We start from the raw sequence: 24,687 nt of genomic DNA, 5'->3' as shown, positions 1-24,687 counted from the left end.
CGGCATTCGTTATCAACTTTTCTTTTCTTCGCGTGAGCCGACATCTTGAGGGTAACCTGGCTAGCGTCACTTGTCGCTGTTCACCTTCACTCACAGCTCACGCACGCACATACGTCCATACGTAAGTAATACAAACGTAACGCTTTTCAAAATAAAATTTCAAATTTCAAAATAAAAACACGACACAGATATTTGTTTAATTTATGCACCGAAATGAAAATTCTTGGCCGAAACCGAAAACCAAAAATGAGGAAACCAAGGCCGAAAACCGAAAACCGAAAGAAAAGAAAATGGTTGTCAATTATTACAACCATTGCATTTATGGCTATGACTGTGTACTAACCTCACTAAAATCAATGCATTGCAATTCAAAGAATAAATCAATTACAAAAGTTTTTTATTTATTATTATAAATTTAATTATTATTATAAATAATAATTAAAATTTAAAATATTATTATTTATTTGTTACCATTCATAGTATTGACAGACAGACAGCGGTCAATTATTATTAGCAACGGTCTGTTATACGAAAATAATTGACCGCCGAACGTTTGGAAGGCCCATTCAAGTGAATGGAACGTTCTAATCTACAGCATTAAGGAGAGCCGTGTAATAAATAATATTATATTATAATTATTTTTATTTTCGGCATCTACAGGGAATGTTTCAAAGATCAACCCGTCGATCGCGATTGACGGGTAGGCGACCACTGATCTAAGGCAATGAATTCCAGAATTTTTTGTGTTATGCCTTTTGCCTTGGCACCATCACTGGAAAACTTTCTTGCCTTTTCAAAAACGTCTGCTACAGACGGAGTGGGCGTGCTCGGATTGACTTTTCTTTTCTGCGCCGCATTCTTCTCATATTTAGAATGGCAATCGGGATGTTTGGATTTCAGGTGATAAATTAAACCCGACGTGGAGAAACTCTTTGCAGATACACCCCCTCTTGAAATTTCAGCATTGCATGTTTTGCAAATCGCTATCCGTGGGTCTTTCTCCGAGATATTGAAATAAGTCCACACCGCAGACATGTTGGCTCTTATCCAAATAACCGTGTGCTGGCTGCGCTTTTTAATTGCGTCATTACAATTGTGTTTCGGCCATGTTGTTTCGGTGATTTAGGTATTTCGGTGGCCGAATTTTCGGTGCATCCCTATAATTTATGATTGGCCTCACGCGGCCCGGACAGGACGTACAAAGGGCCGGATGTGGCCCGCGGGCCGTAGTTTGCCCAGGTCTGCTCTACAGGATTGTGGAGATCGCATGAGGGTACTATAGTGGCACCTACGGTGCTACTGGGGATTTTGATTGCTGATGCGCATGGTTTTGACCATTGGGCAAGGGGGGAAGTTGTGAGAAAGATAAAACTCCAAGGGTATTGGTCACCCTATTTACAGGCAATGGTAGAAAATGCATTGGCAGAATGCACAGTATGCGCACAAAACAATGTGAGAAAGGGAATCAAAACACCCTTAGGACACATACCGGTTCCAGACGGACCATTTAAACATTTGGTAATGGACTATGTAGACAGGATAAAAAAGGTCAATGGAAAAGATATATGCTTGTTGTCATAGATAGATTTAGCAGATGGGTAGAAGCAACGCCATCGGCAGAATTAGGGGCAGGAACAGTGGTTAAATTTCTAACAAGAGAAGTAATACCCAGATTTGGAATACCTAATGAGATTAGCTCAGATAATGGTGCAGCATTTATTCAGAAAACTGTGAAACAAGCCATACAGCACTTAAGGATAAAGCAAAGATTGAGTTGTGTCTACCATCCACAATCACAAGGAATGGTAGAAAGAATAAATGGTACCCTCAAAACAAAGCTGAATAAGATATGTGCCTTATAATATATACCTTACAAAGGACCACCACTGGAACAACTCCAGATGGAACTAAAGCAGTACATGAAACAACCAACTGAGATACATAAAGTTATATATTCACAGGAAAAAGACAAGCAGCCGGAGCCGGAGCAACCCCTGCCCAATCCGATAACTCCAGGAGACCAGGTGTACATCAAAGTCTTCCGGAGGAAGTGGAACGAGCCAAGGAGAGAGGGACCGTACGAGGTAGTGCGAGCCACCCCCACTGCAATACAAGTCCGAGGGAGTCTAACCTGGTACCACTTGAACCACTGCACCAGGGGTCCCGAGGCAAGAAGAAAAAGCAAACCAGAGAAGAAGACGAAGGAACGGGTAAGATCGTACAGGAGCACAGAGGAAATGAAGGAACAGGTACAGAGGCTGAACAGGGGCCGGAAATCCAGCCCCCAGCCGAACGGGAAGGACAGTAGAGCCTGGGGGATCCTGGGGAAGTGACTAGTGATATATAAAGTAATAATACTAATCTATATGCTGTCCCAAATAGAACAGGCCCTGACTAGAGAATTGAGTCAGGAAGTGAAGCAAACACAGGTTGAAACCAAAAGAGATAGGGACAGAGAATATAAGGTAAATACATTATGGGAACAGGCAAAGCAAAATTATTGGTATAAATGGGTAGAGTTTACAGCCCAGTCAGTAACAGAAGGAGATTGCCTCATGTGTAGTCCATCACCACTTAAAAAACTACGAGTTGTACCTAACCCACACACATACCAGGCACATACCCAAATACATTTGTTGACTGTGTCTACTACTGTAAAATGTAATTAAACGTCACATACCCGCTTCGAAGTCGCTCTCGCTGTCCTCCCAACGGGAGCCCTGCAAAAAAGAAAAAAAACAACAACAACCTGTCGTAGAAACGGCTGCCCCAGTCCACGCACAGCCAATCCTGAAAAACACGAAGGCATTTTTCAGGCCTTCCTTGCTAATGCTAGTGTCGTAGAATTTAAGTTATAATGCTTTGAAATAAGCTGAGCTGTTGATTCATTCAAAAACTTTATTCCCGCAGAACATGTAGACGACCCCGTTCTCCTCAGTCACCTGTCTTTATAGATTTCACAGAGGTTAACGCCTTCTATTCAACGTGTTTCTGATTCCTATCTACATACACCAATAACATTCAAGAACTACATTTCGTCATCAAGTTGTGTCTAATCAGGCCTTTTGTTCTGACTGTTTGACTTTGTTTATTACTTAATAGTCTTAGTCTTGAATGTTAGTCTTGGTTGCGATAAAAGTTTCCTCTGCACAGCCTCAGCTTTTAACCCACTAACGAAACGGTCACGGAGTGCATCATTAAGATGTGCACCAAACTCACAATGAGTTGAAAGTTGCTTCAAAGCTACTATGTAATCAGACAGACTCACCGTCTTGTTGATTTTTTTTTTTGAAAACGGAAACGTTCCGCGATGACAAGCGGTTTCGACTTGTAATGCTCACTGAGCGCCTCGCTTAGCTCCTCGTAGGTTTGTGTGCTAGGTTTTTCAGGACTGACTAAATTCTTTGCTAAGTCTGTAGGCATCCGCTCCGATTACCGACAGAAACACGCTGACCTTTTTGTCAGTGTCCACCTCGTTTGCGATCATCCACTGTTCCAGTCTTTCCAAGTAAGATTCGAAATCTTCCTGTCCTTCTTTGTATTCAGCTAACGCACCGATTTGGAAACTAGTAGCCTTTAGCTACTTAGCTTCCGTTTGCTAGCCTCTTTCTTTCGAGCTACAAAGTTCGTTTATTGCGTTCTACTTGCTGCAAAGTTGTCTCTCGTCACTGGGATCATCTTTCATTAGATATCCCATCCTCGTCGCCAAATTGTAATATATTTAGAGTTATATATATTCACGGTTTCAATAACGGAGACCGAACATTACGTGGATGCTCGTTTACTGATCAATTTTAAGACAGAGTACAGCGCATGTGCACAACAGCTAAGGACTCTTACACAGCCAATAGGGAAAGCCCTTATTAATACATTGGAAACACAAAGTTGTAATAATGCCAATACATTACAGTGACGTATTTTTGAAAAGTGTTGAAAATACATGTCATGCATCATTATTACAGAATAATTAGTGCTACTGACAATTGTCGTTGCTAGGATTGCGTCTTTCTTGTGCCATTTCCCCAGCAACGTGTGTGTAAGACTAGAGTGGTAGGTTAGAACAGAGCCAAATAAGGTGTAATTAAGCCATTACAACAACAACAATCAAATGACCACACAAACCTGACATCACTGTCCTGCCCTCCCATCAGGCAGAATATCTAGCATGTGTGTGTGAGTGTTGTACATAGTCAGAAGGTAGTCCTTAGATGATGTACCAGGAAGAACGAAACCCAGATAACAATTCCCAAACCTATCACTAGGTAACGTAGAGTAGGCCATTAGAACACAAATCCAATAAGTGTTGTTCAATATGCTTAAGCTGGGTAGTTGAGACCTAGTGACTTTGGAGTCTGCTATTGATGTCTGTCAACATGAAATCTGTCAAGAAATCTGCCTTATTTCACTCTATGGGAAATCCCATAGGAATGATTTTCGTCCAGTGGAGAGATAGAAATAGAAATTCAGTAAAGTGTCTTATTGGTCAATAATGGTCTGTAATGAGAGTTGGTGTCATTACAGATTCACACAAAACAAACTCAAGCAGTAGTCAGTCACCATTTCAAGTTATATTTAATAGTCTAGGACAGTTCAGATTAAAATACATGTTCATCTGGGTTTAAAGGTGAGAGCATAAAACCTCTTCTGATAGAGAGGGACTTCAAAAATGTAATTGGATATAGGGCCATCGCAGATTTTGTCCACAGCCACTCCCATGGCAGTCATTAAAAAACAATTAAAAAAAACATTGGTAATTATGTGAAACACCAAATTTCCTGATTCACGGCTCATTCTGAGAATTGGAATCATATACCAGCTATACACTAACTATGTATAACTTTGGTTTGTAGTCTCACTGAGGTCCAGCTCTCCACCAAGGGCACTGCAGAGGGACACAGCACGCCTCACCTCCCACAGGGACCAGGTACAGGAGCTGCAGGAGGAGGGCTTTGCTGGAGCTGAGGGGAGACAGAGGAGGGAGCGTACATTGTACAATGAGAAATCCTCCTCCCTCCTCCTCATCAGAGATCAGTGTGTCTGTCCTTACCCCAGACGGACTGTGTCTAAGTGGGATGAGCTCTGTGCTGTGTCCCTCTGCTCCTATGCTGACAGGTCCACAAAGGAGGAGCAGGAAAAATCCAGCCTGTGCTGCAGAGCCCTGAGCTGCTCTGCTGCTGCCCCCTGCTGGATGTGTGAGGCAGTGCAGCAGTGGAGGAACCTCAGCAGCAGCCTCCTGTCAACACTGCAGCAAGGGATACAGGGTCAGTTGCACCTGGTGGAAGACCTCGTTGATGAAGATGATGTTGTCCCGCCAGCCGGACAGCGTGCTGCTGTTGGAGTGGCTCTTCTCTGGCTCGGCAGGCCCGTTGGGCTCCCCCTCCTCTCCAGTCCTTCTCCTTCCCCTGGAGAATTGCACAACTTTTTTTTATAGATTGGTGTTACAAATTCTTTAGCTGAGTAGTTTTACTGAGTTAATACCTATGTCTGATCTAAATTTCATGTGAATGGCTGCAATGGAAATATGTTGAATTAAACATTTGTTGATGTGTTGAATACTTATTTTCCCGCACTGTATATACACACTCACTGAGCACGTTATTAGGAACACTATACTATACTCGGTAGGGCCTCCCTTTGCTCTGAAAACAGCCTCAATTCTTTGTGGCATTGATTCCACAAGATGTTTATAACATTTCTTTGACATTCTGGTCCATGATGACATGATTGCATCACGCGATTGCTGTAGATTTTTCAGGTGCACTTTCAAGCTGTGAATCTCCCGTTCTACCACATCCCAAAGGTGTTCTATTTGATTCAGATCTGGTGGCTGGGAAGGCCACTGAAGAACACAGAACTCATTGTTATGTTTCTGAAACCAGTTTGAGACGACTTTTGCTTTGCGACATGGTGCATTATCATGCTGGAAGTAGCCATTAGAAGATGGGTAAATTGTGGCCATGAAGGCATGCACATGGTCAGCAACAATACTCAAATAGGCTGTGGCATTCAAGCAATATGATTGATTGGTATTAACAGGCCCAAAGAGTGCCAAATAAACATTCCCCACACCATTACACCACCTCCACCATGATAATGTGTACAGGTGTTCCTAATAAAGTGTTTGTTGAGTGTATATATAATATATATATATATATATATTTGTATTTATTATACTACAGCATGTATTATACTTCATCACTTTCATATTTATTTGTGTCTCTGTGTGTGGTTTACATATGTATGTATATATAGTGTGTGATTTTCTCGAATTGTAGGACATCAGCACTTATTACCGTCTACCTTTTTCTAAAATGTTTGTTAATATATCACAACAGTTACGCATGGCCACTTTATTATGGGGGTTTTACGTCCTGTTATCTCTAATTGTCTTATCACTATGCGTATTACTAATTTATTACATGTCCCCAGCATTTTCTTTTTATCTTAAAATTGTTATTATCTATTTATATAGGCAGGCCTATATTTGCACTTTCGCCCACATAGCACTTAATCTCCTAAAGACCATTTGGGAAGACGTGATATCTGCACCCTAAGATCTAAGTGTCATTTCGATGAGGTCTGTAGCTGAGGCCATAAAGCACAGCAAACAAATAATCATGTGTTTAAATATCCTTGTCGTTTTGAAAAATGACCATTGTCACCTGCACAGGAATGCCATGCGGCCAACATTGAAGAAATGTGCTTCTCGAATCTATCATTAACGACTGTTTCCACACGCTTTTTTCATTGCATTGCCATATTATCAGTTGGTCATTGATGCGTCACGAATAACGACAATGCGTCGAAAATTAAAGAAATGTAAACATGAATTATGTTATAAGCATCGAAAAGCTGTATGCGTAAAGGCGTCTCACAGTGGCTTGCCTGAAAAAAAAAAAAAGGAATTTGTAGCGCCCCTTTGCTGGTCTGGGCAATTAATAGGGGTGGCTAACCTGAATTCTTTAAATAAAATGTTATCTCTAACTATTATTGTATTTTTACTTTGTCTGTTCACATTAACACAGTCCCACCAATTACATGTCTTTTGTTATTTTATTCAAATCAGTCTTCTTTCACTGATATTAAATCCCCAAAATAGATTGCATGAAATGAAATACAGTAACACTTAACGTGCACACACAAATATCCAAATGTAAATGGTAAACACTGTAAACCTCAATGAAAAGAAATAAAACCTATTCTAAAGCCGGCAATGATAACTACGACAACAATACCAAAGTCCAGTGCGTTGCAGGCCTGGCGCGTGTAGCTTGCGTGCGTTGTAGCTCACCTAAAATGGCGGCTCCTTCACTCTCACGAGCTAGACGACAAAAACCAAACTCCCAGTTCCTTAAGCCGGCAGCCTCGCGAAGCTCCTCTCTCGGCAACCGGGGTAGTTCTCTCCAACGGCAGGAATCTTTGGTGCCACTGTCTCTCCCGGTGGCTATCGACGTTTTGAACTCCCGTGTTGGTCGAACACACAGCCCATAAGCCTCCGAAGAAAAACTAGCTCTCTCACTGTAGGCTAGGCTAAGCCAGGTGGTTGACCGTCGGAACGGTTACTCCTCTGCAGAGAAATTGTTCCAAAACAGGTCATACGCCGAACGTAATAACTTATAAGATGCACGGGTTGTGCACTCGCATTATTACCTTGTTCTAAACACAGAAATAAGTGGGCTACCTATTTCCACAATATTAACCAGCACAGCAGCATATTCCATGCGTTCTCTTCGTTCGCCATCCCGAATCTAACTTCTCCTTCTCATCCACCTGACACCTGACCTTCATCTCACTTTTTCATTGACTCATGAAAATAAACAAAATGCACAAACTTTACATTTGAATCTTTTCTGACAGAAATCAAAAATAAATTCCTTTACAATATTGCCAGCATTGTGAACACAGTATTTAAGAAAACAAAATACATTTTACATCAGGTAAATAATTCAATACATGAACTTAACCCATGAAACTCTATTCAATATCAAACATAGTAATAGTTTTACCCTTTTTAAGTCCTATGTATTCTATTAATGAACTTATTCTATTTATACTATTTATTAGTTCCTATTTATTAATCAAAGAACTTTTAATAGTTAGGCCTAATTTTCCATAGGGCTACAAATTGGAGACACATGTGCTTACAGGGGCGTCGAACCGGCGGCTCCCCTTGATGGAGCAAAGTTGTTACATTGACAAAGACAAGCTCCGCGCTCATGGGCAATTTGTAGGGGGCAACTGTGCTGCGAGTATCTAAGCAGTCGTATTGACTGGATGAAATGCAATGTTTCAAACAGATCTGATGAATTCACCTGCTTTGAAAAAGTGTGCGTCAGGGAGTGCTTTTGACACGAAGCAAAAATCTACAGTCAAGCGTCCTTCAGCAGACAGCCTTGTGTTCTTTAGTCATGAGACTTGTCAAAACGGCAGAAAAAAATGGTCACAAACGAAATATTGTTTCTACACTTAAAATGAACAAAGAAAAAATGAGCTAGCCTGATATAACTCATGTTCATGACGATGCAAATGTAAAGAGATTTCGAACTGTTCTGTTGCACACGTTGTGACTCATTTTATTTTTCTACAAGAATCATTTACCATGACGGGAATCGAACCCGGGCCGCCCTGCGTTAAAAGGCAGATTCCTATCCGCTAGACCAAGACGTGATATGTGCACCCTAAGATATCGAAGTGTCACTTCGATGAGGTCTGTAGCCGAGGCCATAGAGCATACCAAACAAATAATCAGGTGTTTAAATATCCTTGTCGTTTTGAAAAATGACCATTGTCACCTGCACAGGAATGCCATGCGGCCACCATTGAAGAAATGTGCTTCCCAAATCTGTCATTATAGTAAATTTAAAGACAAATACTAGCCTTAGTAATCCCACACCTAGGGGAAAAGGTCACAAGGACACCAGATGGTCCTGGAACATCTCAGAGGGGTGAGATCACTTAGGTGGGGGCTGACTAGGGGGTATGGATGCTTTGAAGTAGAGTGGTATACAGCTGTGTAAACATCATCAGGTGATCTGGGGACAGGATGGATGGGTGATAAACACAGTTGTAAACAGCCAAGACAAAAGGGCTTTAGAAAACAGCCTAGATCAATTGATCTCTACAGTAGACTGATCGGCGCCAAGCCAAAGGGGGCGTAGCCCCGGGATGACGAAATGTAGTTCTTGAATATTATTGGTGTATGTAAACAGGAAGTAGACGTTTGTTGAATGAAGGGTGTTGACCTATGTGAAGTCTATAAAAAGACAGGTAACGGAAGTGAAAAGTGTGTTCAACTTTGCAAACCTGACCCGGCTTTGTTCTCTGTGAATAAAGTCTCTGAATGAATCAACAGCTCTGGTTAACGGTATGTTATTTCAAAATACCATGATTTAAATTCCACTACATCATTAACGACTGTTTTCCACACGCTTTTTTCATTGCATTGCCAGATAATCAATTGGTCATTGATGCGTCACGAATAACGACAATGCGTCGAAAATTAAAGAAATGTAAACATGAATTATGTCATTACTGTCTAAGCATCACAAAGCTGTATGCGTAAAGGCGTCAGGAAGACATTCTCGAGACTGCACCTGTAGTGTGTTCACTGTATGTCCACAGGAGTGTAAAGAGGATCAGGCTGCCCTGATGATGGAGGCAGCAGGACCGGCAGCTTTCGCAGCCTACACCCCACTCCCACAGAGGACATCAAGACGGGCCAGGCACACGAGAGAGAGGGCCAGAATGGCTAAAGAAAGAAAGGAAGAGAAGGAGGGTTGGAGGAGGGAGATGGAGGAGAGAGCGGAAGAGGTGGAGGGAGCCCAAAACCTTCTGCATAAGGTGAAGGAGCACACCGATGCAGAGAAGGAGAGGCTGAAGGAGGAGAGAGAGAGGGTGGACAAGGACAGAGAAATGGTGGACAAGGACAGAGAAATGGTGGAGAGGAAGAGGAAGATAGTCAACCATCTTAAAGATAATATGGAGAGGAAGAGGAAAGTGTTGGATAGAGACACTGAGAAAGTGAATGAATGCAATGCAATACTCAGTCGCATTCAAAAGACGCAGGAAAATAACAAAAAGGATTTGGAGGAGAGGATTGTCCAGTTGGAAATAAAGGCGAAAGAGGTGGAGGAGGTGGAGAAAGTGACAAAGGAGATGGAGGAGACTTTCCAGAGGGAGATGGAAAAAACAAGAAATGAGATGAAGAGGAGAGAGAAGGAGGTGGAGGAGAGAGAGAGGGTGGTGCAGGAGAGAGAGAAGGAGGTAAAGAAGAGCGAAGAGAGATTAAAGATGAGTAAGAAGGAGACCGAAACAATGGAGGTGATGAAGAGAAGGGTAGAAGAGGTCGACAGAGAGATGGAGAGAATCCTAGAGGAGAAAGAAATGGAGGTGAAACAAGTGACAGAGAGGATGGAGGTGATGAAATGGGCAGAGGAGGAGAGAGAAAAAGACAGGAATGAGAAGAAGAAAGAAAAGGATATTGAATGGATGAGAAAGGAGTTGGAGGCGATGAAGAGAGTAGAGGAGGTGGAGAGAGAGAAGGAGAAAATCCTGGAGGAGAAAGAATGCGACGTTAAACGTGTGAGAGAAGAGATGGATGTGATGATAAAGAATATGGTGGAAAGGAGGGAGAGGGAAGTGAAAGAGGAGATGAGGATGAAGACAGAGATGGAGAGAGAGAGGGAGAAGATTGAAAAGGAGAAAGAAAAGGTTATTGAATGGATGAGAAAGGAGATGGAGGCGGGTATGAAGACAGTAGAAGAGATGGAGAGAGAGATGGAGAGAATCCTGGAGGAGAAAGAAAGGGAGGTGAAACAAGTGAGAGAGAGGATGGAGGTGATGAAATGGGCAGAGGAGGAGAGACAGAGAAACAGGAATGAACAGGAGAAAGAAAAGGATATTGAATGGGTGAAAAAGGAGTTGGAGGCAATGAAGAGAGTAGAAGTGGTCGAGAAAGAGATGGAGAAAATCCTGAAGGAGAAAGAAGATGACGTTAAACGCATGAGAGAAGAGATGGATGGGATGATAAATAATATGGTGGAAAGGAGGGAGAGGGAAGTGAAAGAGTTGATGACAAAGATTACAGAAGATGTCGTGAAGAGGATGAAGACAGAAATGGAGAGAGAGAAGGAGAACACTGAAAAGAAAAGAGTAATGGCGGCGAACCTGGAGTTTGCCAGAGAGAGCATGGAGAGGGCTTTCCATAAAGGGAAACAAAATACAGGTATGCCCTCCATTATCTGCTTACAGTGCATTCTAAGCATGATCCTTTTGGCTTCTCAAATCACCTCAAAATAATTTAGATTTTATCTATACAAATGATAAGACAATTTTTCTCTTTCAGATATTTCAACACAGAGACAATTCTGGAAATCCACAACTATCCCGAACTTACTACCACAATAACTACCCTGCATACTACCACTATAACTACACTTGCCGTTTCAATTCTCTTTCATTAAAGTCATATTCAAAGGCAAACTGTGTGTCATGTTTGAAATGCTGTATTTTACAAGTTGCATAGCTGTAAACTATGTTGAGTGATGATGAGTTTAGGAAGAAAAGGTATGTAAAAAAATGAATACTCCTGCACACACGATTGTTACCTCTGCTTATTTATTGTGTCGACGTTTCGGTTTATGACCTTTATCAAAACATTTTTATCTGTGAGGTCTGTATTCCTAACACCACAAAAAGACAAAGTGGTGGTGTTTGTGTTTTTTACATTTACAAGTTGAGGAAGAAAAAACATGGCACATGTATGCACATGGGTTAGATTAGAAACAATCTGGGTAAACCTTAATTTGAAGAGGTATGCATGAGGTCTGTTATGTTTTTCTCTATATCCCATAATATTGATTACAATGATCAACATATTTGTACCCTGAAAAGAACCCAAACTGAACAAGTTCCCCATTATAAGTACCTGGGCATTTAGATAGATGATACACTTTTAAAATACATGTTGAAAAAGTGATCAAGAGTTTGCGAGTTAGACTTGTACTTGTTTTGTAAAGAAATGTCTTGCTTCACCTTTGATAATAGGAGGAAGATTGTCTTGGCAACGCTCCTCCCTGTCCGTGATTATGGTGACACAATTTAAAATCACACGACAGCCTCAATTCTTAAACCACTAGACCCGATTTATCACTCTGCTCTGCAGTTCATTTGTAGGCATGTTTTCTGTACCCACCATTGTCTTTTGTATCAGTCTGTGGGTTGGGATTCTTTGACGTTGAGAAGGGCTTATCATTGGATTTCATCTGTATATGAAGCAGTTCTTTTAAAACTCCCATTTTACCTCACATCATTGCTTTTATGGCGACTTAGTGGCGATCAAACTTGCAGCTTGTTACTATTTAATGTGCTACAAGTGATTACAGAATTGAGAAGAACTTTTTAGCTGCTGTGCTCCTCAGATATGGAATGATCTTCAGGCTAGACTGAGGTTGGAGCACTTGGTCCCTTACACTTGTACCATCATCTGCTTTTTAGTGGACAATATATGCAATAAATACCTTTTTTACACAAACATCTTGAATCAGAATGGGTCAGCCCTAGCCTCTTACACAAACAGGGTCACAGTCAATGGGTACAAAACTGGAGCAAACGTGTGTATACCAAGATACTGTACCTCGACTCCTTTCCATTCCAAAAGAAATGTGTGCTTCCCTTTCCCTTCACTCAAATGTTGTGGATGACATGTACATAAAGCTATACACTGGTGCAGGTGTGATGTTATGAGAGCTTTAGCATTTAGCATTTCCTGTGTCCAGGCGTTCTATTCACTTCTAATAGGACAAATGAAGGTACACTTGCCTAATAAGGCTCATTCTTGTTTCATTTGTCCTATTAGCTCCTACTGACCTCACTTTACACAGACACAGAGGAGGAGAGACTCAGACTCATTAGAAGTTTATTACTGGATCAGTTTACAAAACAAAGCAAAACAGCATGGAGCGTACAGTACAGCAGAGCTTGGAGTACCAGACATGAACACACACCTCACATGCACACACACATCGGAGCTGTCACAGTGGTATACCTTGGATCACACACAGACACACACACACACACACACACACACACACACACACACACACACACACAAACACTCACTCTCTCTCAGGGCTGCATGCGGATAGCTCCATCCGACCTCTCCATTGATCATGGGGTTCTCAACCAGTGATGTCACCAGGTGGGCAAACTCTGCAGGGTCTCCCAGGCGCGAGGGGAAGAGCACTTGGCGGGCCAGGAATGAACGCACCTTCTCAGGTTAACCCGCCAGGAGAGGAGTGGAGAACAGACCTAAGGAGAGGGAGAGAGAGGTTGTCTGATATGGAGAGGAAGGGGGGGGGGGGAGGAGTGTGTGAAAGAGTGCGTATGTATGTGTGTGTGTTTACTGACTGGGTGCGATGGTGACCACACGGATGTCCATGGGTGCCAGGTCTTGGGCGATGGGTAGAGTCATCCCAACAATACCCCCCTTAGAGGCTGAATACGCAGCCTGACCCACCTACAGAGAGAGAGAGTGAGAGTGAAGGAAGGGGCTGTTGAGACAGTGTTTGTGTGTGTGTGTGTATGTGTGTATGTGTGTGTGTGTGTGTGTGTGTGTGTGTGTGTGTGTGTGTGTGTGTGTGTGTGTGTGTGTGTGTGTGTGTGTGTGCGTGCGTGCGTGCATGGTGCAATGGAGGTCTTGGCGATCTGTTGGTTCTTGTGTGTGATTGGCTGACGGTACTGCAGCATGTTGACCTCTTCCTCACTGCAGGGTCTACTACAGTTGGAGCAGTCAGAGAGCACAGCCTGGGCCCCTGCAACCAAACATACACCCTGGTTTGGACAAAGGATCCTAATGTCAAGATAATATTGCTGTAGGGAGGCTAGTCAATGATTTTCTAAAGATGAGTGGATAGTGGATAGTGGATAGTGGATAGTGCCTGGTGGGGTCGCAGACTTCAGGCAGATTGTTGACCTAATACGAAACATTAGTACTTTATTTGGACATTATATGATACTTTTGAAGCCCTGAAATAGTGGGAGTATGTTTACAAATGTTTTTTTAAAAACCCATTGAATTAAAGTTGAGAATCTCTACTTTGACCCCATAATAATTGTTTGATTTCAAATCCAAGTGTAGAGCTAAAAGAACAGAAAATGCTTCCTCTTTCCAATACTTATGAAGAGCACTGTATTCATGTTAATCAGTTGCTTCATTACTGTAATATGTGATGTGTTTTGAACTAGTATTTTGAAATACTGTTTTTAGGAGCCAATGATATAAAACAAGTGCATACATGTAAAGAACATAACACATTTTTAGAGGAGTTCAAATATGTAAAATTCAGTATTACTCGAAAGAAAATATTTGCCCAAAAATATTTGCCCCATAGTCCTTCTTGAATCAATGGGTCTGCAAACTATTAAAACCCGATAGGGATCAAACAGGCAGCAACTATTAGCAGGATGTTAAGATAAAGGCCGACAATAACATCACTGAGTTTTGCCCTCTGCGCAGGGATCCCCTTTCAATCATTCACTAGCCATGGCTTCAACTTCACCTCTCACATACTCTTTCGCCTGTGTTTCATGATCTGAAACACAGGTGTCATGACGGGATAAAATAATCACTTCAGCAGACGTGTCCGGGGTTACTCAGAAGAAGCGATTGAACCTGTAAAGATGGGTTACCTTCCGTACTTCTCCACCGAGACATGGACTCTCCTTGCCTTACTCATCTCTCTGATCGTAGTGTAAGAAGTTTTAATAAAAAATATTATTTGTTAGTTAGTTAGTTGTGATAATACATACAAATGATAGTATTGATAATTACAGTTATCTAACAGTTTCAATGATACCTATGACTTGATCGTTTTGCTTTTGTTTCAAGTCAGATTGTTGATTTATATTTGTTCTGACCAGGTATGGATACTGGCCATATGGAATATAAAAAAAACTAGGCATTCCTGGACCTAAACCCATCCCTTTCCTCGGGACGATAATGGGATATAAGAAGGTTTGTAGAGATTAAGCCCATAAACAACAACATTGTAGACTCATCCATGATGTGTGTTGTTGTGGTGAAAGCCATGGGAGCTGAATATGAATTGTTTTACCCAGAAAAATGGGCAATAAAGCTTTTGAACGAAAACGAAAAGAGAGGAGTGAGAGCCGGTCTGTAGTGGAAAAGGGCCATCATAAACTAAGCCACAGTTCAGGTTTATGACAAGCATTTATGAACTGGCTATTTTTTTGTTTTGTTTTTTTGTTCCCAGGGTGGTTTCACCAATTTTGACACAGAGAGCTTCCAGAAATATGGGAAACTGTGGGGGAGTCTGCTAAACTGATCCTGGTTATTGTTAACTATGATGGATATATATATCTCTCAGTGTCTACAGTATACACTCTTAAACCAGGCGGACACCGTGCGATTTTCACAAACACAGACGATCCAACCGACGAAATGGTCTCATACACCAAGACAAATGATCTGTCTTCATGCAAGTACACTGCCCAAGCAACAATTTCATGCTTCCACATTAATAATTTGAATCTGTTATTGAGCGATTTAAGTTTTAAGCTTTTAAGTATTCTGTAGTATGGTCCCAAACACAACTTGTGCGTTGCCAATGTTTGACAACAATCCTATATTGCCTCTGAGCACGTCTCAAACTGCATGAATAAAGAGGAGCCACGACATGTCAGAATTCAAATCGGAAGTGATTGTGTCTTCCCTCCATGTCATTGAAAGGGCAAAAATGTAATTAAAAAAATAAAGAAAAAAAGGGTTCTAAAAGGATTCTTTGGTTGAATAACTCTTATGGGTTCCATTTGCAGTGCCCTGCGTAAGTAATGGGACAAGCATTTTTTCTTCTTTTGCATTATGCAAATGTCCAAATTAAGCACTCATGTTTAGTATTTGGTCCCCAATCCTTTGTATGCAAAAGTGCAAAAGTCTGTGACCCATTGACCCAACCAGACGCTGGGTATCTTCTCTGGTAATGCTCTGCCAGACCTATATTGCAGCGATTGTTGTTTGTTTTTTTAGGATGTTTTGCCCTCCTCTTCAGCAAATTAAATGCATGTTCTATAGGATTCTATAGGATTCACTTTTTGGCCCTGAATAATTTCCTAGTTGCTATGGCAGTATGTTTTGGGTCATTGTCCTGCTGTATGGTGAAATGCCGTCCAATGAGTTTGGAGCAATTAACTTGTACTTGGACTGACAAGATGTTTCTGAACACTTCTGAATTCATCCTCATCAAAGGAGACAAGTGAGCCAGTTACAGTGGAAGCCATACATGCCCAAGCCATAACACCCCCTCCCCCATATTTCACAGATGATGTGGGATGCTGTGGATATTGGGCAGTTCCTTTTTTTCTCCACACTTTACACTTGCCATCACTCTGGTACATGTTTTTCCAGAACTCTGCAGGCTCTTTTAGGTACTTTTTAGCAAACCGTAACCTGGCCAGCCTGTTTTTGTGGCTAAGTAGTGGTTTGCACCTTGCAGTGTAGCCTCTGTAGTTCTGCTGGTGAAGTCTTCTGCGGATGGTAGTCTCTGACTCATTGACGCCTACCTCCTGGAGAGTGTTCCTAATCTATGGGGCAGTTTTTTTTATTTTATTTTTTTTATTATGGTGAGCATTTTTTGGTTATCCACTGGAAGTCTTCCTTGCCATTTGCGATTTCTTAGCTCACCAGTGCTTTCTTTCCTTTTAATGAAGTTCCAAACTGTTGATTTTGGTAGGTTTAAGGTTTTGGCTATGTTTCATTTTTTTCTGACATTTCAGCATCATAATGGCTTCCCTGACTTTCAATAACATCTCTTTGGTCCTCATGTTGACAAGACACCAATAGCAGACTGCACAAATTATGTGATGGAACACACCTGACGAACACACCTGTCAAGCCAATTGTCCCATCACTTTAGTGTAGCCTGAAATAGGGGGATTATGCATAAAAATGTTGTAATTTCTGAATGATAAACCAATATGTACACAAATATAATCAAATCAAAAATGAGAATCTCTACGTTCTCATTTCAACTCCAAAAAGAAGAAAAAATGCTTCACTGTCCCATTACTTTCGCACGGTACTGTATAACCTTCTGTGGAAAAGGGTTCTACATGGAACCCAAAAGGTTTCTTCAAAGGGAGAGTGGAAGAAGAACCCTTTTTGGTTCTAGGTAGCACTTTTTTTCTAAGAGTGCAGGATCTGTGATGGGTCTGTCTGTCTCTATCTACGGTATATTCGCTTGAATGCCACAGCCTATTTGAGTATTGTTGCTGACCATGTGCATCCCTTCATGGCCACAATTGACCCATCTTCTAATGGCTACTTCCAGCATGATAATGCACCATGTCACAAAGCAAAAGTTGTCTTAAACTGGTTTCATGAACATGACAATGAGTTCAGTGTTCTTCAGTGGCCTTCCCAGGATCTGAATCCAATAGAACACCTTTGGGATGTGGTAGAACGGGAGATTCACATCTTGAAAGTGAACCTGAAAAATCTGCAGGAATTGAGTGATGCAATCATGTCATCATGGACCAGAATCTCAAAGGAATGTTTCCAACATCTTGTGGAATCAATGCCACGAAGAATTGAGGCTATCTTTGTTTTTGCTGGTCTGTAGGATCTATGATGGCCGTCAGCCCATCCTGTGTATCATGGACACAGCCATGATCAAAACCATCCTCATCAAAGAATGCAACTCCCTTTTCACTAACAGGAGGGTAATACGCTGAATTGAAGTTGTTGTATGGGGGAAAAAACATAAGGACTCCTTAAATAGATAATATCATTGTTATTATAGCATTATTAATAGTAGGTTAATCTTGCAGTATATAATTATTATTATTTTTCTAGAATATCTATCTCAACTGGCCTCTGTATGACGCCGTGTTTATCGCTGAGGATGATGCATGGAGACGGATCCGCAGTGTCCTGTCTCCCTCCTTCACCAGTGGGCGGATCAAAGAGGTACAGTCCCATCTCTCCTCTCCTTCTTTCATTCATTCCTTTATACAACACAAATAAATGAATGACTAACAACTCTGATGCGCGCGCGTGTGTGTGTGTGTGTGTGTGTGTGTGTGTGTGTGTGTGTGTGTGTGTGTGTGTGTGTGTGTGTGAGAGTGTGTGTGTGATTTGTACTATGTGTATAGTGTGTATTCATTGTTGTTTGTTGTTGTGTGAAGCAGCAACTTTAATTAATTAATCCAAGACAAATTTTCATCCGGGACAATAAAGTATATTTGATCTTATCTTCGATAAGTTCAGTGGTCAGATGACAGAGTATAGAATAATAGTTCATCTTTGGAGTCACTTATTCTTTGACTATATACATAATGTATCCTGTATGGATGTATATTATCAGGCTATATAAACATTAAAATAATTCCTGTTTCAAACATGATATTAATATATGTTTTGCACATATTAATCCACGTATCAATCATGATATTTTTCCATGTATCCTTCCAAACTCAGATGCTCAGGATCATGAAGCAGCACTCTGGTAACTTGGTCAGCAATCTGAAGAAGACGGCTGATAACGATGAGCCCATTGAACTAAAGGAGTGAGTATTTATCTCCGAGACGATAAGGTGAATTTGTAATTTCAGTGAACTCCCCCTTTAATTTTGTGGTTGTGGTTCTGGTAGTCAGAGATTGTGTGGTTGTGTTCCAGGTTCTTTGGACCATACAGTATGGATGTGGTCGTCAGTACTTCATTCAGTGTCGACATCGACTCCCTCCACAACCCCTCCGACCCCTTTGTGACCAACATCAAGAAAATGCTCAAGTTTGACATCTTCAGCCCACTGTTCCTCACAGTCGGTACAACTGCCCCCATATAGCTTTCAGTCATTTTGTGCTTAATAAATGAAGCTATCGATTTCATTGATTAGACTGACATAAACCACACTGCCAATGGTTTGCGCTCTACTCATTTGACAAACACATGGGCCCTGTCCAGAACCAACCTCTAGTTCCTAAATGCTGGACACTTGGAGATCTGAGTGGATTGGATACAGAAGTGTCTAGGGATAGAGCCTAGGAGTTGTTTCTGGACAGTATCATGGTATTTCCTGTTCCTGTTTGTAACCGTGGCATTTCCTGTCCGTCCAGCATTCTTCCCCTTCATGGGTCCTGTTATGGCAAACAAGGAGGTATCCCTATTCCCTGCCTCGGTCACAGATTTCTTCTACGCTGTCTTTCAGAAGATCAAGTCCAATCGCGTGGCTAGCACCAGGAAGGTATGTAAATATATCTGATCAAATATACGATCTTCAGCCAGTATTGTGTAATACAATTGTAGAGATTTGGTAGCATCTGGTAGTTCTCATGTGATTTTGATCTGACGTAAGCCTGCTTCCAGAGTCGGGTAGATTTCCTGCAGCTGATGATAGACTCGCAGAAAGACAGCAACTCAAAGGGAGAGGAGCAGAGTAAAGGTGCCTGCCTTAACACACACACACACACACACACACACACACACACACACACACACACACACACACACACACACTGTATACTAGCATCTAACACACACACATACAGTACCTGCCTCAAACACCTATACCTACAAACACACCTACCACCCCATTTCTCCCATCGTCATAGGATTGAGTGACCATGAGATCTTGTCTCAGGCAATGATGTTCATCTTTGCTGGCTATGAGACCACCAGTAGCTCTCTGTCCTTCCTGGCCTACAATCTGGCAACCAACCCTCACATCATGACCAAGCTGCAGGAGGAGATAGACACTGTGTTTCCCAACAAGGTAACCCCTCTGCAGACTCCTATATAGTACTATTCATGTGGAACAGGTGATAGTGACAGTGACAGTGTGATAGTGACATGATAGTGACAGTGTTTTAGAGGGTACTGATGAGTGTGTAACCCCTGTGCACTGCAGACTCCTACAGATGGTTAGATAGGTGACAGTATTTTGCAGTGTGCTAATGTGTCTGTAGCATCCCTGTGCAGACTTCTGCCCAGTATTATTCATTTGAAACAGGAAGTAGATAGGTGTTGTTGGAATCTTCAGAATAGTTAAAAGGCCAGTACCTGAGGACCTGAGGGATCTACAGGGTATATACCTTAAAAGCATGTCTGACATGCAGTGGTGTGCGTGACCATAGAATGATTTCTAAACTAATACAATTATCTTAAAATAAATTATAAAACTAACAGGTTATCAGTGCAGAGACTTGTGTGATATGTGCTCTCCATCTGACTCGTGCTGCTGCATTTTGTATCATTTGCCAAGAGCTTTCTTTGGTCGACCAGACAGGAGAGTGTTACAGTAATCAAGGTTGCTAGTAATACAAGCATGCATTCGTCTCTCAGTGTCAGCCTGGGAGAGGAAAGGTTGCATCTTTACAGCTGTGTTCTGTAAAGGTCCATGTAATATTCAAGCTTCCTAAAAGCTTCCTAACGGTTGTAATGACTATCTTTAATCGGTAGCGATCAGGGAACAAGATCCCTTATAATAAATCCCTTATGAATAAATATTTCATTTACGAACGCTGTTTTGGTTCGGAAAACACGCTTTTTAAAATGCAGTGTCCTACCTGACATTCGGTTTGCATATAAACATGTTGTGAGTGCCAGGGGTGTTCTAGGGGAGTAGACTGACCTTTCTCTGGTGGCTGCCTCTCCCAATCGTGTGCGCATGCAGAAACACAACAGCTAATGTCCAACACTGCAAGTTCATTTTGGGGGGATATATTAATATTAGGGAGGATGTTGTTGTTTGGACAACTTCAGGCAGAATTTCTCCACGATGGCAGATTTCCGGCAAACTTACTTACTCTTCTTTAAGTGATTCAAATATGTTTTAGTCACATTCTTGATATGGGTTTCAAAATTAAGATCTGAGTCAATGGTAACACCTTGTTTTTTTGCCTGGTGCTTAGTGTTACTGTAAGTAGTGTCTTTAAGTGTGCAGACAGTTTGACCAGGACAAGGACAAAGAGCATTTTGGCATCAGCATTAATTAATTAATTCTAAGGTCATTAAGAACCTAGTTAATAACTTAACAACATAGTGCTATCTCAGTGCTATGATCGGCACAAAAGCCAGATTGGAACATGTCAAAGGTACAGTTGGGAATAAGGAGATTATTTAACAGTTTGAACACCTTTTTTTCAAGAATTATTATTTTTTTGCTTAAAAAGGGAAGGTTGGAGATTGGCCTAAAATCGCTAAGGACTGAAGAGTCTAAGTTACTTTTCTTCAGGAGGGGTTTCACCATGGTAGTTTTAGGTGCAGATGAACAGACCCCCACTTTGCTGAGCATTTCTGTATGACCACTGCAAAAGAGTTCATAGTGCTTCCATGTGGTGGAAGGTGGGGTAACAAGTCATCAAACACATCTTCTCCTCACCTAATATTGGTTCTCTTATCTCAGAAGTATGTTGCAAATTCCTCACATTTGTAGGTGGAGAGCAGATCACCAGGTGTCTTGTCAGATCAATTTTGAGAAATGATCCCGTCTGTCTTGGCGTTTTTTTATTGCCTTATTAAAAGCAGAAAGATGCTCTCGAAGAATATCAAGGTGGACCTGCAGTTTTTGTCCGCTCAGACTTTCTGCAAATTCTTTTAAATTTGGCCACAGCCTTTTTCAGTTTGACTGGTGCTACAGAGTCGATAGTTGCCCTTAGTTTGGTGTTGAAGCTGGTTGCTAAATCATTATCACAGGAGGAAGCTGTTGATGGTGTACTATTCATATTCATATTCATCATGAAATTCTCATCTGCTCAGCGACATGGCTAGATAAATAATAGAGAGAAAATATATTTTTTCCCCACTTCTAATAGACTGACATGCATTCATGTTTAGCCAGGTTTCAGATAAAAACATTACAGTGCAGCTTTCGCTCTGAGATAAGATCAATAAAGGTTTTGCCAGATAGGGACCTAATATTCAAAAGCACCATGGTAATGTTCCATGGTAAAGTAATGGCGTTCTGTATGCGGGTGTCATGAAATTAGGCTATGCAGATTAGAATAAGTATAGTACTGTGTTCATTTCCCCCCAAAAAAACACAAAAAACTAACAGCTCTTCAGATTTGTGACGAAAAAGAGTTAGTTCTGGGCTACGGCTACGTGAACGACCAATCACTAGTGCTCATGTGAGTGTAATATCCCTGTGCAGGCTCCTATCCAGTACGAGGCTCTGATGCAGATGGACTATCTAGACAGCGTGATCAACGAGTCTCTCAGGTTGTACCCCATCGACTTGAAAGAGTCGCCAAGAAATCTGTTGAGATCAGCGGCATCACCATCCCCAAGGGTATGGTTGTCATGATACCCATCTGGACCTTGCACCGTGACCCCGATGTGTGGGAAGACCCAGAGGAGTTCAAACCAGAGAGGTAATGGGCCACATCTTAACCACAACCACAATATCAATCACAACAGCAACGATAAGAGCAGTGTTCCACAAACAACCATAAAACAAACCTAAATGCGACGACCAAACACAAACAGGTTTCTTCAACCATGTATAACCATCATATTACTGTGATTTAATTGATATGTTCTTTAACCCCTCCTCCTCTGAACTCTCCGTGTGTAGGTTCAGTAAGGAGAACAAGGAGAGCATCGACCCATACACCTACATGCCGTTCGGGTTGGGCCCACGGAACTGTATCGGGATGCGATTCGCTCTGGTATTGTTGAAACTGGCGATGGTGGAGATTCTACAGAGGTTCAACTTCACCGTCTGCAAAGAGACAGAGGTGAGACAAAATAATGATACAATGATTGTAAATATAATTTTGTACCTATGACTTTGTTGCGTTTCTATATGTAGCAGAGGTGATTTTGGAATCACACTCGCGTGATGAGGTAGCCCTGCCTGAGACATGTAAACTGAAGTGTCGCCCTCAGACCTTGAGGATGTCCTCTTGGCTTAATAGTAGCGTTTGTGTCTTCCACATGGGAGACCCGGGTTTGAACCCCCATACTACAATTCTGTACTTGCGTACTGCATGAGTATGTACTCCCCATTTAATTTCCCAGATTGCATTTTTCAGTACTAGGCGCCAATCATCCTCAGTATAGGCTACCTACTAAAATTTAGTAACTAAATGATGGAAGTGTGAGATTTAAAAAAAAAGCTATTTGTATTTCTGCAAAACTCCCTCGAGACTTCATAGGGCCATTTTAATGTATGTCGACCCAAGAGAGGTTGTCCAGGAGTTTGAGTTTATTTGAATTTATAGTGCAATGCTACCCGAACGTAACAGTGACACTGTATTAGGTAACATTCATAGTGTAACGCTGACATCTGTTTTACTCGTTCCTTCATACTTTAACTGTGTGTCAACTCTCACCAGATCCCTATTGAGATGGACCTACAGAACACTCTGATGCCCATACGGCCCATCAAACTCAAGCTGCTGTTCCGCTGCCAGGAGTCCAACGACAACCAGCTCAAAGCAGACAGCCAGGGATGAGGACCTGCCCTGCTGCAGGTCTCTCAGTTATTATGTTACACATAGATCTAGGATCAGCCCCAACACTGGCTACTTTCAAAAATGGGCTTAAAAAAAAAAAGAGCTTCGCTTTTGCCTTAAATTGAAACTAAATTGGCGCTAATAATTGCACTGTGACCCTAAAATGCACTGTGACTTTTATTCTTTTTTTATGTCTTTTATGCGTTTTTATTCTAATTTTTCTTTCATGCTCTTTCCTTTTTATCTATTTTACGTAAAGCACTTTGAATTGCCTCTGTGTATGAAATGTGCTATATAAATAAACTTGCCTTGCCTTGCCTTGCCTCGCCTCTGGGCTCTGCTGCTACTGTATGCTGCTCTCTTTGTATCTGTCTATTAGTGGAGGTCCAGGACTAGTTGTACAGAGACAGTTGTTGTCTGTCGTCTGCAGTGCAGGGATTTGCATGTGACTTGTGTATGTTTTGTACTCGTCTGGTAGTGGGTCTCTATCATCACGCTAAAAACGTGTGTATAATCACAAACTAAATCATAACATGAGAATGAACAACATGCCATCAAAACATGACAATAAATAGGTGTTAGATTAGATTCAACTTTATTGTCATTGTGCAGAGTACAAGTACAGAGACAACGAAATGCAGTTAGCGTCTAACCGGAAGTGCAAAAAAGCAGAAAAGTGCAATGTGAACAATATATACAGGTAGAGCAGTATAAGCAATATATGAGCAGTATAAGTAGTGCAGTATAAGCAGTATATGAGCAGTATAAGCAGTATATGAGCAGTATAAGTAGTGCAGTATAAGCAATATATGTATTAACAGTAACATTATAAGCAGAATAAATATAGAATGCAGTATGAACAGTATAAGCAGTATATGAGCTGTAAAAGTAGTGCAGTTACCAATGTATTGGGTCTATCTATGGGTATCGTAGTGCAGCAGTAGTCAAAATGTACCTGCATTTTATCGGTTGAAGTGCCATCTCATCTGTCATAAGATTTGACTTGTAAAACTGAAAAGTAGGATACAACTAATAGCCTAAATGTATAAACACAGACCACAACCAAAAAACAACATGGGAAAATCGTTTACGCATCCTCTGCAGCAGGAACAGTGCAGAGAAAAAGTATGTACAGTAAACCCCATAACTGAATACACTTCATACGCTTCAGCGCGACACAGAACGCCTATACTGCAACAAAGTAAAAAGATGAG

At 41.4% G+C, this 24,687-nt stretch overlaps 1 pseudogene across 1 annotated transcript; it reads left to right on the top strand.

Moving 5' to 3' along the window:
* Nucleotides 1–1,106: 1,106 nt before the first annotated feature.
* LOC310820244 (cytochrome P450 3A27-like) lies at nt 1,107–23,473 on the top strand (annotated as a pseudogene). The gene is made up of 10 exons: nt 1,107–1,117; nt 14,920–14,989; nt 17,897–17,965; nt 18,700–18,807; nt 19,183–19,260; nt 19,383–19,458; nt 19,628–19,788; nt 22,168–22,387; nt 22,591–22,753; nt 23,354–23,473. The product of its transcript is annotated as a cytochrome P450 3A27-like (transcript).
* Nucleotides 23,474–24,687: the final 1,214 nt, after the last annotated feature.

The sequence above is a fragment of the Argentina silus genome (assembly GCF_951799395.1).
Source record: "Argentina silus genome assembly, chromosome: 20".
Lineage (NCBI taxonomy): Eukaryota > Metazoa > Chordata > Actinopteri > Argentiniformes > Argentinidae > Argentina > Argentina silus.
This window is presented reverse-complemented; position numbering and strand designations above follow the sequence as displayed.